Here is a 14,627-nt window from a genome sequence, read left to right as displayed (position 1 = left end):
ATGAGGTTCTTCTTGTATTAAGTGAAAGTGAAAGACAGTTAGGGATGTCCATGAAGACATGGCTCCTCTGCAGCCAGGGCTTTGGAGTCCCATCCAGAAAGCCCTTGGAAAACTTTTGTATTTCATGGAAAGCAGCTTTGTACAGTGCAAAGAAAATTTTCACATTAATGACAGCTAATTGTCCTAGTATGGTATCAGAACTGAGTTTGTAGCAATATGTGTCCCATTATCAGTGCTGAGAAACAATAAAAAATGATAATGACTATTGTAATTTTAACTGTCTATTGAGGAGCTAAAAAGATACAGTCAGGTATACACTGTGTAGGTTATGATAGCATGGGAATCAGAAAGCTTAAAACTGCTGGACTCGCTGAGGAACATCTTTTAATATGTTTACGCAGTAATCAGCACCAATTCTTTTAAAAATCCCGCTTAAAAAACAAAACAAAACAAACAAACAAAAAAAACCAACATATTAGGTGACCTAGAATGTGCAAATGAAATGAGATGTTTTGAGAAGATAAGCTGATTCGTCTGGTCCCTTGCTTGGTTGTCAGTAAAAGTGAAGAAAATGTAAAACATCTATCCAATTATTTTAGTTAATATACAAGCATTAGGCATTCAGATTCCTAATTAAGAGACAACATGCCCTGTCAGGCGTCTGCATGGACTATTGAGCATTGCCTAGATTGTTCCATAATTATCCCAGCTTAATAGCTCTAAAAATGTAAGCAATGTGCATCCATTGAGGAAATGCACTGCTTATCGCATGAGGAGGAACAGCATACAGAACATGCTCTGCTACCATGTATTTGTGCTTCAGGTTTTTAGTGGAACATACTTTAATTAATAGCAGACAGCCTCGGCTTATTGGCTGGCTTCTATTGGCAAGGAAGAAATGTAGCTCGTATATCAAAATAGGCTTTCATAATAAGAATTGAACTCAACCACTAGGAGTGCTCCATTCCAGACTATAGTGTCAGACAGGTATCAAAAAGAAGTGATAATATGTACAACAATATATTTTATACTCATTTCAATATGCTATTATTCAACCTCATTTATCAAAATCCTCCATCTTCCAGACGCTCCTCCCCAAAACCAAACATATATAACAAACAAAATAAATAACAAAAACCTATCCTCTAGGGTAGTTATGTTGTCAAGGAAACAGGTTTTTTCCATCTTCTGTGATTTGCATTGTCAGTAAATTTGCTACAGTTTCCTTCTTTCCGTGCTTGAAGTCTATGTTCAGGAGCTGACTAATGTTGCCTTGAGTGTTGCAGCCATAGCATCAAGATGTCTATACTTTCATACAATCTGGCAAGACTGGAAAGTGGATAAGATAGTGATAATGTGAAGAAATTCACAGAATAACTAGAAATGTGCAAACAAAAGCATATTTTGTTAAAACTTGGTGTGAATTTTTTTTCCTTCTCTGTTCTTATAAATGGGAATAAATATGATTATTAAAAATTGTTTTTACTCATCTATTCTTTCCTTTTGTCATCTGTATATGACCAGAACTCTATGAGCCATATTAGAATGTATGAGGCCTCATCTGTGGACTTACTAGTCTGGAGTTTGACACCATAATTGGTATTGAATATGCACGTTTTTTTTCTTCATTGAATATTTTAACCTTTTATTAATTAAATGGGAAAGCAATTATCCATCTGTAGATGCAGAAGTAATGTCAATGTGAATGAGAGAATTGATCAAGATCATTTTAGCTGAACTATTTTTGTCAAAAGATGTAAGTTGCTTTGTTTTTGTTTTTAGTAATAAATATGTATATAACATTATTCAGTGTTTTAATTAAATGCAACAGTGAACTTTAACTGGCTAAAATGATACATCTGAGGTCTGTTTTTAGATCTCAAATCCCATTTTTTTTATTTTTTTTCTTCATTTCTCCGGCTGCTACAAAATTTGAAAACACAGCTTTCCTTTTTGGCTCAAAACACAAAGATTCTCATTCCTTATGAGGCCATAACATACTTAAAGGTATTTATGTGTTTAGAATTCTGTGGACAGTAGCCTTGAAGATTACTCTGCATAATGAAACACATTTTCAAAATTGTAGTGACTTGGGAATTTTTGTGCATTTCTTGTACATGAAAAGTCCACACAGTCTGAATGACTGAAAACTAAATTGGAACAAAACTCTACTTCTTCTATTTCTCCTCTCTGTAAACTAGCATTAGTGGGAATGCTACAGTTTGGATTCTTCTGCACTGAAATGTGCATTCCTCTGTGAAGGGATAAGGTAGCATGTTTGCTGAAACATGGGCAGAAGTGTTAAGATACAGACTTGGGATTGCTCTGGTGAAGCCACAGGACCTTTATTGTTTGAAATGCAAGACAAGTTAACTGTATTCTGTCTGGAAAGCCCCAAGGGAAACAGACACCAGGATCCGGCAGTTTTAATGTGAGCTACTGATAAACATAAGTGGGGCCAGGAGCACAACACCCACAAAGAATCCCCTGCCCACTTGCAGAAGGAGAAAACCTAAGAAACAAGGAAAATGGAAGAAGCCTTCTGCTTGGGGCAGCAGATGAATCTCCTTCCTGTCTACCTCATTCTCCTAAGTGCCTTTATGCAACAGGTTTCAAGCTCAGGAACTTGATGGACTGGCAAATGATTATGTGAATGAAAGTCCCTTCAGGTTAGAGGATGCAACTTGGGGTAGTCAGCCTGTACACTATATCACAGCCTAATTAGTAAGATCCCTTGTTTTCAAGGCATCAGTGCTGGTCACCTTTAAATGACACTCTTAAGAGCACAGGAACAGACAATTCCAGAATGTCAGAAGTCAAGCAGTCAGGACAGAAAGTCAGTTTGGCTGAGCAGGGATCTTCTTCTAGAGCTTGGCAGAAAAAGAAAGTATATGGTCACCGGAAGACAAACTGAGTGACAAGAGAAGGCTACACAGATACTGTTCTCCACTGTAAGGAGAAAATTCATGTGGCCAATGGAGTCGTGGAGGACCATGACTGCAGTAACGATAAACTCCCAGCCAATGCTGAACTTGTGCAGGATTTGCTGTTCCTACTGGATACATAAAAGTACATGGGCCCTGATGGAATTGATCCCAGGATAGTTGAATAGTTGGCTGAAGGCATCACAAGACCTCTGTCAATTATTTTTCAGTGGTCTTGGGAATCTGGAGAGATCCCACTTGACTGGAAGATGGCAAACATTATCCCGATTTTCAAGAAGGGCAAGAAAGAGAACTCTAGTAATTAAAGGCCTGTCAGTCTCACTTTAATGCCTGGCAAAATTATGGAGAAGACTATTCTGAAAGTTACTGAAAAACAGCTGTAAGACTGTGCTGTCATTCGTCGCAGCTGATAGGTCTTCATGAGGAGAAAGCTGTGTTTAATGAATTTGATTTTCTTTTATAACAATGTTTCTCAACTAGTTGACCAAGGGAATCCAAGCGATGTAATCTTTTTGGATTTCAGCAAAGCTTTCATTACTGCTTCTCATAGTATCCTTTTGGATAAAATATCCAGCATACTGATACATAAAAACATAATGCAATGAATTAACCATGAACTAATGGGTCAGGATGTTACAGTAAATGAGATACCTCAGTTTGGCAATCACCAGTGGGCTTCCCAATTCAGAGCAAATTTTCTTTAATGTTTTAGTAAATGACTTTCAAGAGGACTTGAAAATATACTAAATAAGTTTTTGGATGCTGTGGTTCAACCTGACAGGCAAGTAAACACCATACAGCTGTTTGCTCACTTCCACCTCATCAGTGGGATTGGGGAGAGAACTGAGGGAAAAAAAAAAAAAAAGAAGAATCCCTGGGTTAAGACAAAGCTATTTACAAAGACAGAAAAAGAAGAGAGAAAAAGAAAAAAAAATAATAACAATGATAATTATATATTATATATATGTATCTCCACAACGTGACTGATGCCCAGCTAGCCCTTGAGCAGTGGACAGATGTTGGACAACTCCCCATACTGCAATAGCCTTCTACATGATATCACATGACCTAGAATATCCCTTTGGCCAATCCAGTCCTGGTTCTTCCCTTCCTAGGTCCCCTGTCCTCCTCAGCTCCCTTCTACTGGCAGGACAGCAGAAGGAGAAACGTTCAATGCTCTGCACAGCACCACTCAGCAACATCAAAAATATGTGTGTACTATCAACACTGTTTTTCTCCTAAAGCCAAAATATATCACCGTACTATGAAGAAGAATCATCCCTGTCAGAAACCAGGACAATGGATGAAACTAAACTGGGAGTTGTTCACTTCCTTGAGGACAGAGGGACCTTGCAGAGGGATTTTGACAAATTGGAGGGCTAGGCAATCATCAACCACATGAAGCTGAACAAGAGCAAGAGCTGGATTCTGCATCTGGAGTGGGGCAACACTGGTTTTATGTACAGACTGAAGGATGTAAGTCAGGAGAGCAGCTCCACAGAAAGGGCTTTTGATTGGCAGCAAGTTGAATCTGACTCAGCAGTGTGCCCTTGGCAGCCCAAAAGGCCCATCAGGGCCACTGCCACTGGACGGGGGAATGGGTTGTCCCACTCTTCTCTGTGCTGTGTGGCCTCACCTTGAGCTCTGGGTGCAGGTTTAGGTTCTGCTCTGTGTGACAGCAGCAGGGCCCGAGGGAACGGCATAGAGCTGTGTCAGGGGAGGGGCAGCTGGGGTTTAGGGACAAGATCTGCACCAGAGGGCAGTGGGCATAGAACGGGCTGCCCAGGGCTGTGGACACGGCCCTGAATGCTGGAGTTCAAGGGACATTGGCACACCACTCTCAGACATAGGGTTTGGATTTTGTGCAGTCCTGTGTAGAGCTGGGAGTTCAACTTGATGATCCTTGTGGGTCCTATTCAACTCAAGACATTCTATGATGCTATGGCAGTCATTTTACTCATTTTGAGAAAATTTGTAGTGGATATGAACCACATAAGATGCCCAATTGGAATGATTAGCATCCATCAAAATTCTGCTATCCACAGTCAAACATTTTTTAAATGAGCTTGAAAATGTTTGTGGTTAAATAAAAATGCTAAAAAACTATATGTATCATATTTGTCAAGATCACTAGTTTTCAGGTTTGGATGTGCAGTATGAGATGAAGTTCACAGCAATTTTTTAAAAATAAAAGATTCTCAAAGTATTCACCTTTGTGAATACACAAATTCACATGGCTAAGCTCTTGAGACTCCAAGGACCTTGTGCTATTCAGAATTGACTCTGGCCTTGCAGGTAACTGTGGTGAGATGACAATATGGTGACAATTCATTATTAACAAGCTAAAAAAAAGTTGTTAAAAGAATACCAAGGTAACAGAATAATCTTTTTTTTTTTTTTTTTTAAGAAATGGATTAATTAATCTCAGAAGGCCTGTTCTCAGTCCTTGATTTCAAGCATTTAAAAATATGTATCAGCAGTGAGGCTGTGCTGAGGTAAGGGCTTGGGAATGAGAACTCCAGGAGAAAATGAGAGAGGGAGAGGTGCTTTATAGAGTTTATACTGTCAGGGATCTTGGCTGTCTCTGTGGTATGAAATTCATCACATTTGGGTAAGCAACTCTTTCTGTGACTGTTTTTTTACTTCTGAGAATTATTTATAAAGAAAAAAAGCAAGAAATGCATATGGTATACCGCAGGCATGTCCAGCCTGAGGCCCATGGGCATCACATGGCCTGGCACAGCTCTCATTGCAACCACTCCCTGCCTCATGCCATCATGGTAGTGGTCCTTCCCCACTGAGTGGCCAGACCCAGCCCTAGGCACAAATCACTCAGCAACAACCACAGTGTCCTATTAACCCCATCTGAGCTGAAAGCAGGGCATAGGGAGGGCTCAGTGCAGTGCCAGCTCAAGTTGTGGCAAATAAGTTTATGCAATTTGATATGCTGGCTAAACACAGTCTGTGAATAGAAAAAAAAAAAAAAATTAAGAAATAATGCAGCCTTACTTTCTGTTTTGATAAAGGAATTCAAGAATAGATTTCAAAAGTGTAAAGAAAATCTTTTTTTTTTTTTTTTTTGTATATTTGCAACTCAATTTTCAGTTGACATAAATACATTTTCAGCAAAATTTCAAATGGAATGTATAGAGTTGCAGATATTCAATTCAGACATTTGATGATGTCGTTTTACTAGACTCTCTTACCAGAAAAGCCCCTCACTTCACAATCCCTCCTTATTCATGTCACTGCTTTTTGCCAATAAACACATTTGTGAACAACTGTTTTCAAGGATGAAGCACAGGAAGAGTAAAACTTCATCAAAAATGTCTGGTGAACACATTAAGAACTCATTAAGAATTGTTACCGCTTACATCGAGCCAGACTGATGTGTTAGTTTCACAAGGTGTTAGTTTCATAAGGTCAAATATCTGACTAGTTTTATGTTTTTGATGCTCTCCTTTTTATATTTTTATAATAAATGTATATTTAAAAAGAAATTTTATTAGTCAAATACATTAATTATTACATATTTTACATGTGGCCCTGGACAATTCCTTCTCATTCTGTGCAGACCAGGCAAAGTAGCATGCTGAACACCCATGCACTAAACCAAGTTCCTAAGAGCCACATCAGTACGTCTTTTAAGTATGTCCAAGGAGCAGCAGTGTGCACATGGAAGCACCACCTTTGTTTTCAGTAGGAATCATATTTTGTCTGTGGAATAGTCATTTTTAATATTTATTAATTTTATTAAAAGCGAGTGTAAGCCCTGCTAGAGGCACTGGGGGGTGGCCTCTTGCAGGGCTGGAGAGCATCATGGGCGCTGCTAGCCCTCCTCTTCTTGGGGTGCCAGGGTCACCCAGAGGAATGCTTCCTGCCCTGGCCTGTGGCTGAAGCCCTGGGCACTGGGCCCTCCTGCCTCCTGCCCTGGCTTCTTACAGGGCAGCTCCCACTCCCCAGGCCTGGATGCAGTGGGGAGCTTGCCAACATCCTCTTGCAGGATCCCACTGGATGTGTTGGAGAACTCCTCCTCATCTGGACCTGCTGGAGAGTGTGATGATGGGGTTGAGGGTTCTCTGTTGGTCACAGGCCATGGGTCTCTCCTCTTGCCCCTGAGCGGTGCCTCAGTTCCTCAGCCTCTGTGCCTCCCAGCTGCAGTGGCTGATTATAGTGCAAATGCGATGGGTCCCATGCTGGGCTGCACACATTGGAGCATGGCATTCCTGTCCAGCCCCAGCTGGCACAGGCAGCACAGGGACAAGCTCTCTGATGATCTGCCATTTTGCTAAATGCCGTCCATGCAAGCCAAAATCTTGGACACTCATGGCATATGGGTAACCTTGAAAAGGCAGCAAAGAATATTGTTTAGATTTGGGTCCACTGAGAGTAGCTAAAATTCTTTTTAAAAATGAAGTGTTGTTGGAAATATGTAAGGATTGTATTTCACCTCATTGTTTCTTTGGACAAAAAATATACTGTCAGGTAAAAATAAAGTTTTTTTTTTTTTTAATGTTTTTATTTGTTTTATTGGATCATTCAAAGTCTTATTTGCTCAGTAAACTATAGTCATATAAAGATCCCATGGGAAGCTCAAAACTTTTCCCAAATCAGGAGGAAGAGAACAGTAAAGTAGTTATTGACAGGCAAGGGAACTCATTATATTTTGTTTAAAAAAGTTTTGTAAACAAGATTCTATTAAAAGGTTATCCACCTGCACTTTTGTTTGGAGTCTAACTTGCTAAGTATTCACATTTTCTAACTCAACTTTTATAAAAGCAGGCATTTTTAAAATAAGAAGTATTTTTTATAATATGTGACTCTGTTATGAAACAGAGAAGTATAAATCAATTTATTAGAGAACATCTGCATTTATAGATGTAAAAAAGACCTCAAGTAAAGACCTCAGGCTGCTGTAATTTTTACTTTGGATAACTATGTATAAAATACCTTAAGGCTTCATAAATGAAGGTAGTTTAGTTGAAAATTTTAATAACTTTCCGATCACAAGGGGCAAAATACACTCCCCACCAGCCACTAGATATAGTTCCCATACAGTGAATTCCTCCAGTGTTCTATATATCTGATAAGCATAAAGCTTATGTTTAATTTTTGGTAAACATATTGGCTATGAATATGATGCAGTATGTTCTTTAAAAGGTTGCAGACCAATTGAAATCCAAAATAGGACTTGAACAGCACTTCTATGTTATCTTTGTAGGCGAAAAAAAGAAAAAAAAAGCACGAAACAAACAAACAACAACAAATTGCTTCAACATTTTGCTAAGACCTACTTATATCTAAGGTGTTTCATTGAATTTAGTTGATAAGGCTCTTTCATAATAAAATGTATTTACATATGCCTGTAGCTTGTTGATGACAACTTGGTTCTTGTGCATGACTTCCTTGAAGAAGAGCTCTGTATCAGTGTATCTCTCGCAAGCCAAGTACTAGTGAACACATAACTACTTTCCTGGTGAGCCTTATCAGGACCGTTTCTGGGGGTGACGTAATACATTTCCTCTTGCAGGCAAAGTAATTTTATATCCTGCTTCATATTATTCTGTATATTTTCTTTTAGAAGTGTACATCACAGCAGTTGGGTACATTGATGCAGACTCTGGATCTTATTTTCGGAAGATTCCTTGAAAGTTTAGTGATGTTTCAGATTCATATTGTTGTTATATTTTGATAATGGTTTTTATGGATAGTCTGAAATTATCCAGAATTTCTATCTATTGGGAAGCATTTTGAATGAAATGCATATATTGCTTGGCAACAAACCATTTTGGAGGGGAGAATCTAGCAGTGTAATTCAACTCTCTGACCTCCCCATAGGGACTAGATTGTTATATCTTGTTCCTCACTTTGTTGTTTCTTGCTGATTACAGATAATAATATTGTCCACGTATATTCTGCCCTCAGTTGCAACAGATCAAAACTAGAAGCAGAGAATGGAGACCTACTGAAGAAAACTGTCGTGTTTAAAGGCCATTCACAGTTCTCAGATATAAGAAAAATCTAAGTCAGTTGGATGCTGATGCTATTAAAATTCTATGTTCCCCAGATAGTCAACTGAATATCTTTCTCAGGTGCTTGTTATCCTTTTGATTATTTTATTTTTATGACTTCAGCAAACATAGTCTGGCTTGATAATATCCATGCAGAGTACTACTGCAAAAAGCACTCTACTGTTATCTTGTTACCTAGTTTCTTCCATAAACTATGCATATTCTCTGTCAGGTGTTTCATTGTTAATCCTGTTGTACCTATAGTCTTTCACTGAAACATTAACTTCTCGGATCCCTAAGCCTTTGTTTTAAAACAAACCAGTCTTTGAGAAGAACTTCTGACATCAAACATTCTCCGTAGGAAAAGTTGCATGAAACATCTACAGTTATATAAATTAAATTATGAAAAAGATTGGAAAGATGCAAAAAAAGCCAACATGAATTCCCATAAACCTAGTCTCAAATTTAAGAAGCTTAAAAACAAAGACGTGCTGTTAATAGACTTCCCTCTGTGCCAGTCCCATATTAAACCCCAAACTTGGTACAATGGTAAGATTTCATCTCCATGAGTTTTTTTCTATTGTGCTACAATCTTGTGTGACTTTATTCAACTTAAAAATAGAATCATGTCATTGATAATTTCCTGGAAGTACTTGAATAAAAAGAACCCAGTCTTGTGTGTTTAAATATGCAATTATCTTTTCATTTAATTTTGTATTATTTGTGAAATTTTCTTAGAAAACAGACTGTGACAAACACTTTTTTCTTAGCCTAAGAAAGAATATGAATGAATTATACTCTTACTGTCATTTGTTTGAAAATATGATAAAAGGATGGCAGAAGTTCTTGTGGAGTAAAGCATTTTAGTGACAAGAAATTTATGTAAATTTGCTCTGTTTAATATGAGGTCATACATGTAAGTGGGCCAAGATATCAGTGCCTTCCCAATAATAATGATATTAACCTCTGATAGAAAAATGTCTGGTATCAGAACAGAGCTATTTATAAAAAAACCCTTCTGTGACACATGAGATATGACGGAACACCTTGAATAACTTTTTTTTGTTTTCTTGTTAAAAAAGTGTGAAATTTTTGTGTCCTCATAATCAATTTCCTAGTGAGATCCTAGTGCAACTGCATGCCTTATGCTATCCCAGAGTCATGATTCCTTTTATGACTTGGGATAAAAATGGTGTGTGGGAAGTTCACATTGCATTTCAGGAAGGAACTTGGCCATTGGAAAAAAGTGGAAGGCTGAGCTACCACTCATCATCACCATCAGTACTATGATTAGAAGCAAAATGCTGTTTAATATGTTGAACATATTCAAAACAAAATAACAATTCAAAAATATAAAAGAGCTTTCATAACTTGTTATGCCAAATGCGTATAGACCTGCAGATTTTCTTGAATGTAGATACTGGGGTACTGACGTTAAAATATTGGTTTTACTGATATTGGTATGATATAAAACAGAAATAAAATATATGATTAGAAAACACTGGACAGTTCAGTCCTTTGATACAACTTCTGTGCTCTTTCTTTTGCTATGGTCTTGAACTATCCTGCATTACAATGGGTATTAATAATGTAAGAATGAGACAGATCAAAGATTTGTTTATCTCAGGTTTCTCTCAACAAAATGGCCTGTAGTTAATCATAGAATCATAGAATTGCTCAGGTTGGAAAAGATCTTCACATCAAGTCCAACCTCAACCTAACTATACTACACTAACTCTAACAACCTTCCACTAAATCATGTCCCTGAGCACCAAATTCAAATGTTTTTAAACACATTCAGGAATGGTGACTCAACCACCTACCTGCGGAACCTATTCCAATGCTTAACAACCCTTTCTGTAAAGAAGTTTTTTCCTGTTATCCAACTTAAACCTCACCTGGCACAACTTGAGGCCATTTCCCCTCATCCTGTCACCTGTCACCAGTGAGAAGAGACCAACCTCGCTCTCGTTTCAATCAACTTTCAGGTATTTGAAGAGAGCAATAAGGTCTCCCCTCAGCTTCCTCTTCCCCAAACTAAACAGCCTCAGTTCCATTGTGCTTGAAGACAGAGCACGGGAGAGCAGGGCAGGTGCAGAGAAGTACATGTGAGGTACATCGAGGATAACTCTGAGCTTTAGGAGGCCAACTGGAGCTTTCTAGTACTACTGAAACTGGGATATTTGTGTGTAGCCTGCAAACTCTTCCTGGCTCTGGTAACTCCATAATCAAGAAGATGCTCATCTTTCCCTGATCCCAGAGCTAGGCTCAGTGCTTCTGTGGAGATCAGTAAAATCAGTTGTGCTCACTGGAGCTGGAGGCCTGCACAGGCCCAGCTCTTGACTGATACTGCAGCCTGCAATCACCCAGGTGTGGCATTGGGCCAGCCCCAAATAATGCATGAATCTCAGGTGGATGAAAACTGGTCTTAATTCCAAGCCCAAGGTGTTCCAGGGGAGTTCGAAATTAAGCAAAACACATCTGTGCATCCCTCATTATTGTTGTTTTTATTGTTATTATAATCCTTCATTACAATAATCCACATTTTTGTTCCACATTGTGACTATTCGCGAGGCTGGAAATAGTCATTAAAATGTGATAATGTTTAAAATTCTCGCACATTAACACTGACATTTCACCTTATAAACAATCTCAGGTAATGAAGGTCAATAAAAGCAAACAGTCTGTCTACAGCCCTTAGTTAGATGCTTTTGCTGCTTGGACTTCACAGCAGGGGACTGTCAGACAGAGTGTTTTCCTCTGTGCAGCTCCTCTCTGAGTACTTGCTGCAGCTGGCTTCAGCATATGGTGGAATATGAAGATATTTTCTGGGGTCCACTGCCTCAATCACTGTTTAATGATTAATTACTGCAGGCCAGTGTCAGGGTGAGACATTCAATGCTTCAGGCAAAAGTCTTAACTATAGAAAATGACAGCAGGTGGGATTTTGCCAAAAAGAGTAACTTTGCACTTCTAGTTCTAATGATTTGCAGTGCCTTTTGATCCATTTGTAAACAGCAAGATGGTAAAAGACTAAAACTATCAGGTAATAAATGCCAACAATAACAAAAAATTGTTCCCTGAGAAAGTCTTAGGATGTCTGGTCACGGAGAAGATGCTGTAACTAGATCTATTGGAACAAAGTAGGAACTGCTGGGCTGCCTTCTCTCAGATCATCTCCAATAAAGAATAAACTCAGTCTCCAATCACTAGGACAAGGAAGATAAAGACTCAGAAAAAAGGAGACTGGGGCTTATGGAAGCAATGATGCTGTGGAGATGGACCTGGAAATCCTGACTCCATTGTGGATGTTGGTGTTGTAGTTATGCTGCTTTCTTTGCCAGATCTGGAGCTAGCATCAACTCTGTGGAAAGCTTTTGGATGGTAATCAGCCTCTTAATGGGAACAGAAGTGTTATGGACTGACAGCATCCGTAGTGCTGGGGCTCCTGGGAATACTGCCACCTCAGCCTATCTTAAGGGAGTTTAAAACTGGCTTTGGCTTTCAATGGTAGTTCTTTGGACTACTGGAATCCTTTGAATATTGGAGAAGCTTTCTGCCTACTTTTGCCTTCCTATTTCCTGAGCACGGCTTTGGAGGAGGAAAGTCAGTGGCCCCTTGAGATTTAATGTCAGCACTGTTAATCAGAGCTCTGCTCCATTCACAAGAGATGAGCCTTGGATTGACATAATGAGGACATAAGAGATAAAAGATGTTTAAAGGTTGTGGGCTTTTGTTTTATTTTTTAGTTTTTAGTTTTTAGGAATATGTCTTTAAAACTGGCTATTAATTTGTGTGTGTTGTGGTTCAAACTGGCAGTGGCTGAGCACCATACAGTCGTTCATTCACTCCCCTGCTTCCTACTGGGATGGAGCAGACACTAAAAAAAAAAAAAAAAAAAAAAGTAGAAATCATGGGTTGAGATAAAACTATTTACTAGGATAGAGAAAAGGAAAATAGTTGTGACTATATATATATATATATATATAAATGTATATAACAAATGATGGACATGTGGTGATGATATTTTATGATATGGAATATCCCTTTGGCCAGTTTAAGTCAGCTGTCCTAATTCTGTTCCCTCCCAACTCCTTATGCCCTTCACTGAGAATGGCCTTGGCTCTGTACAGCACTGCTTAGCAACAGCTATAAACATCAGTGTGTTATCAACATTGCTTTTCTTCTAGAACCAAAAACTTAGCATCATACCAGACACCTTGAAGAAAACAATTCCATCCCAGCTAAAAATAAGACACTGTGGAAGTGTGTATATGTAAAATTATCCACTAGAAATAAGATTCTATTATCTCCTACCTACATATATAAGAATTGTATTGGTGCCTTAGAAAAGCCTAGGTTAATCTTCTTCAGATAATCCTTCATCAGAAATGCAAAATGAGTGAAAATATTATCATTCACATTTAGTACCGTGTTGCAATCACTTCGTGCTTGTGTCAATGACTGCAGAGCAATAGAGAATTAAATCTTTCATCTCAAATGCCTTTGTCTTCCATAAAATGGAAGAAGCTTTTACCTCAAAGATGGAGTATTTCACACTGTATAGCTTGGGATTCTACCTTCCTTTTTCAGTATCTTTAATGAAGCCAAAATCACACCATTTTCTTTCAAGCGAACTCAGAGCTGATTAGCACTGGGAACACTTCTCATAACTCTGGTGAAAATACTTTTTCTTTCCCAGGGAAAAGCAATATCTTGTATTACATGATATTGACAGCCAAAAAATGCTTATGCTTTTGGAAAAGAGGGAGGAAAAATAGGGTCACTTTTCAATCTTCTGTAAACATATTAAATAACTTGCAATGAAGTAAAAAAAATTATGTAAAGCAGAGGATGTAGTAAAAGCTTTTTTTTTTTTTTTTGAGGAAAAAAATTGATCTGTTGCTACTGAAATTTGCAGTCTTGTTTAAAATATATTTTCTTTCCACAAATTAAATACATTTTTCAAAGTGCCTAAACATTTTTTTTTCCTCCAGGTTGAGTATTACAAAATATGAGGGGGACTTAGCTGTCTAATAAAAAACTAATTTTAGCTGTGTACAACCTTTAGTGCTTTTATTGAAAGAGAATGATAATGAATGAGAAACAGCAGAGAATTAATGGGCAGGTTACTCAAGTTGTACAAGTCACAATAAAATGCAACATTATTTGTCAGTTTTTAATGTGATATTAACTGGTGATAGGTGAACCACAAAAAATTGAGAGACTGTTTGAATAATCACCAAAAGCATAGGTGCTTAGTTAAACCTTATCTGAACCACTAAACACTGTGGAATTGGGGCTAACTTAGTGCAGCTGTCTGGATGAAAAAGGGTGATGACATAAAATGCCACACTTGGAAAATAAGATGTTCGGTTCTTTCATCTGGAGTGAAAATACTGTAAAAACAACTCCTCTTGTTTATTTTAATTAAAAAAAAAATAAAATTGAAGACACACAAATAGCTGATCAGCCTCCTAAAACAGTACCTAGATGCTCTTTTTTTTAACCTAAAAGAGTTAGGTTTGAGAAAGTTTGTTTTGGAGATAGTTTAAAATTTCAATCCAAAAGAGTTAATATGATCCTAAAAACTTTATAACAATTTAAGGGAACAAAATCTAGGTACAAAATCATGTTAGTAAAATCAAGGCCCATCACACACAGACAAAGC

This window comes from Meleagris gallopavo, chromosome 1, assembly GCF_905368555.1.
Source record: "Meleagris gallopavo chromosome 1, MGAL_WU_HG_1.1, whole genome shotgun sequence".
Lineage (NCBI taxonomy): Eukaryota > Metazoa > Chordata > Aves > Galliformes > Phasianidae > Meleagris > Meleagris gallopavo.
This window is presented reverse-complemented; position numbering follows the sequence as displayed.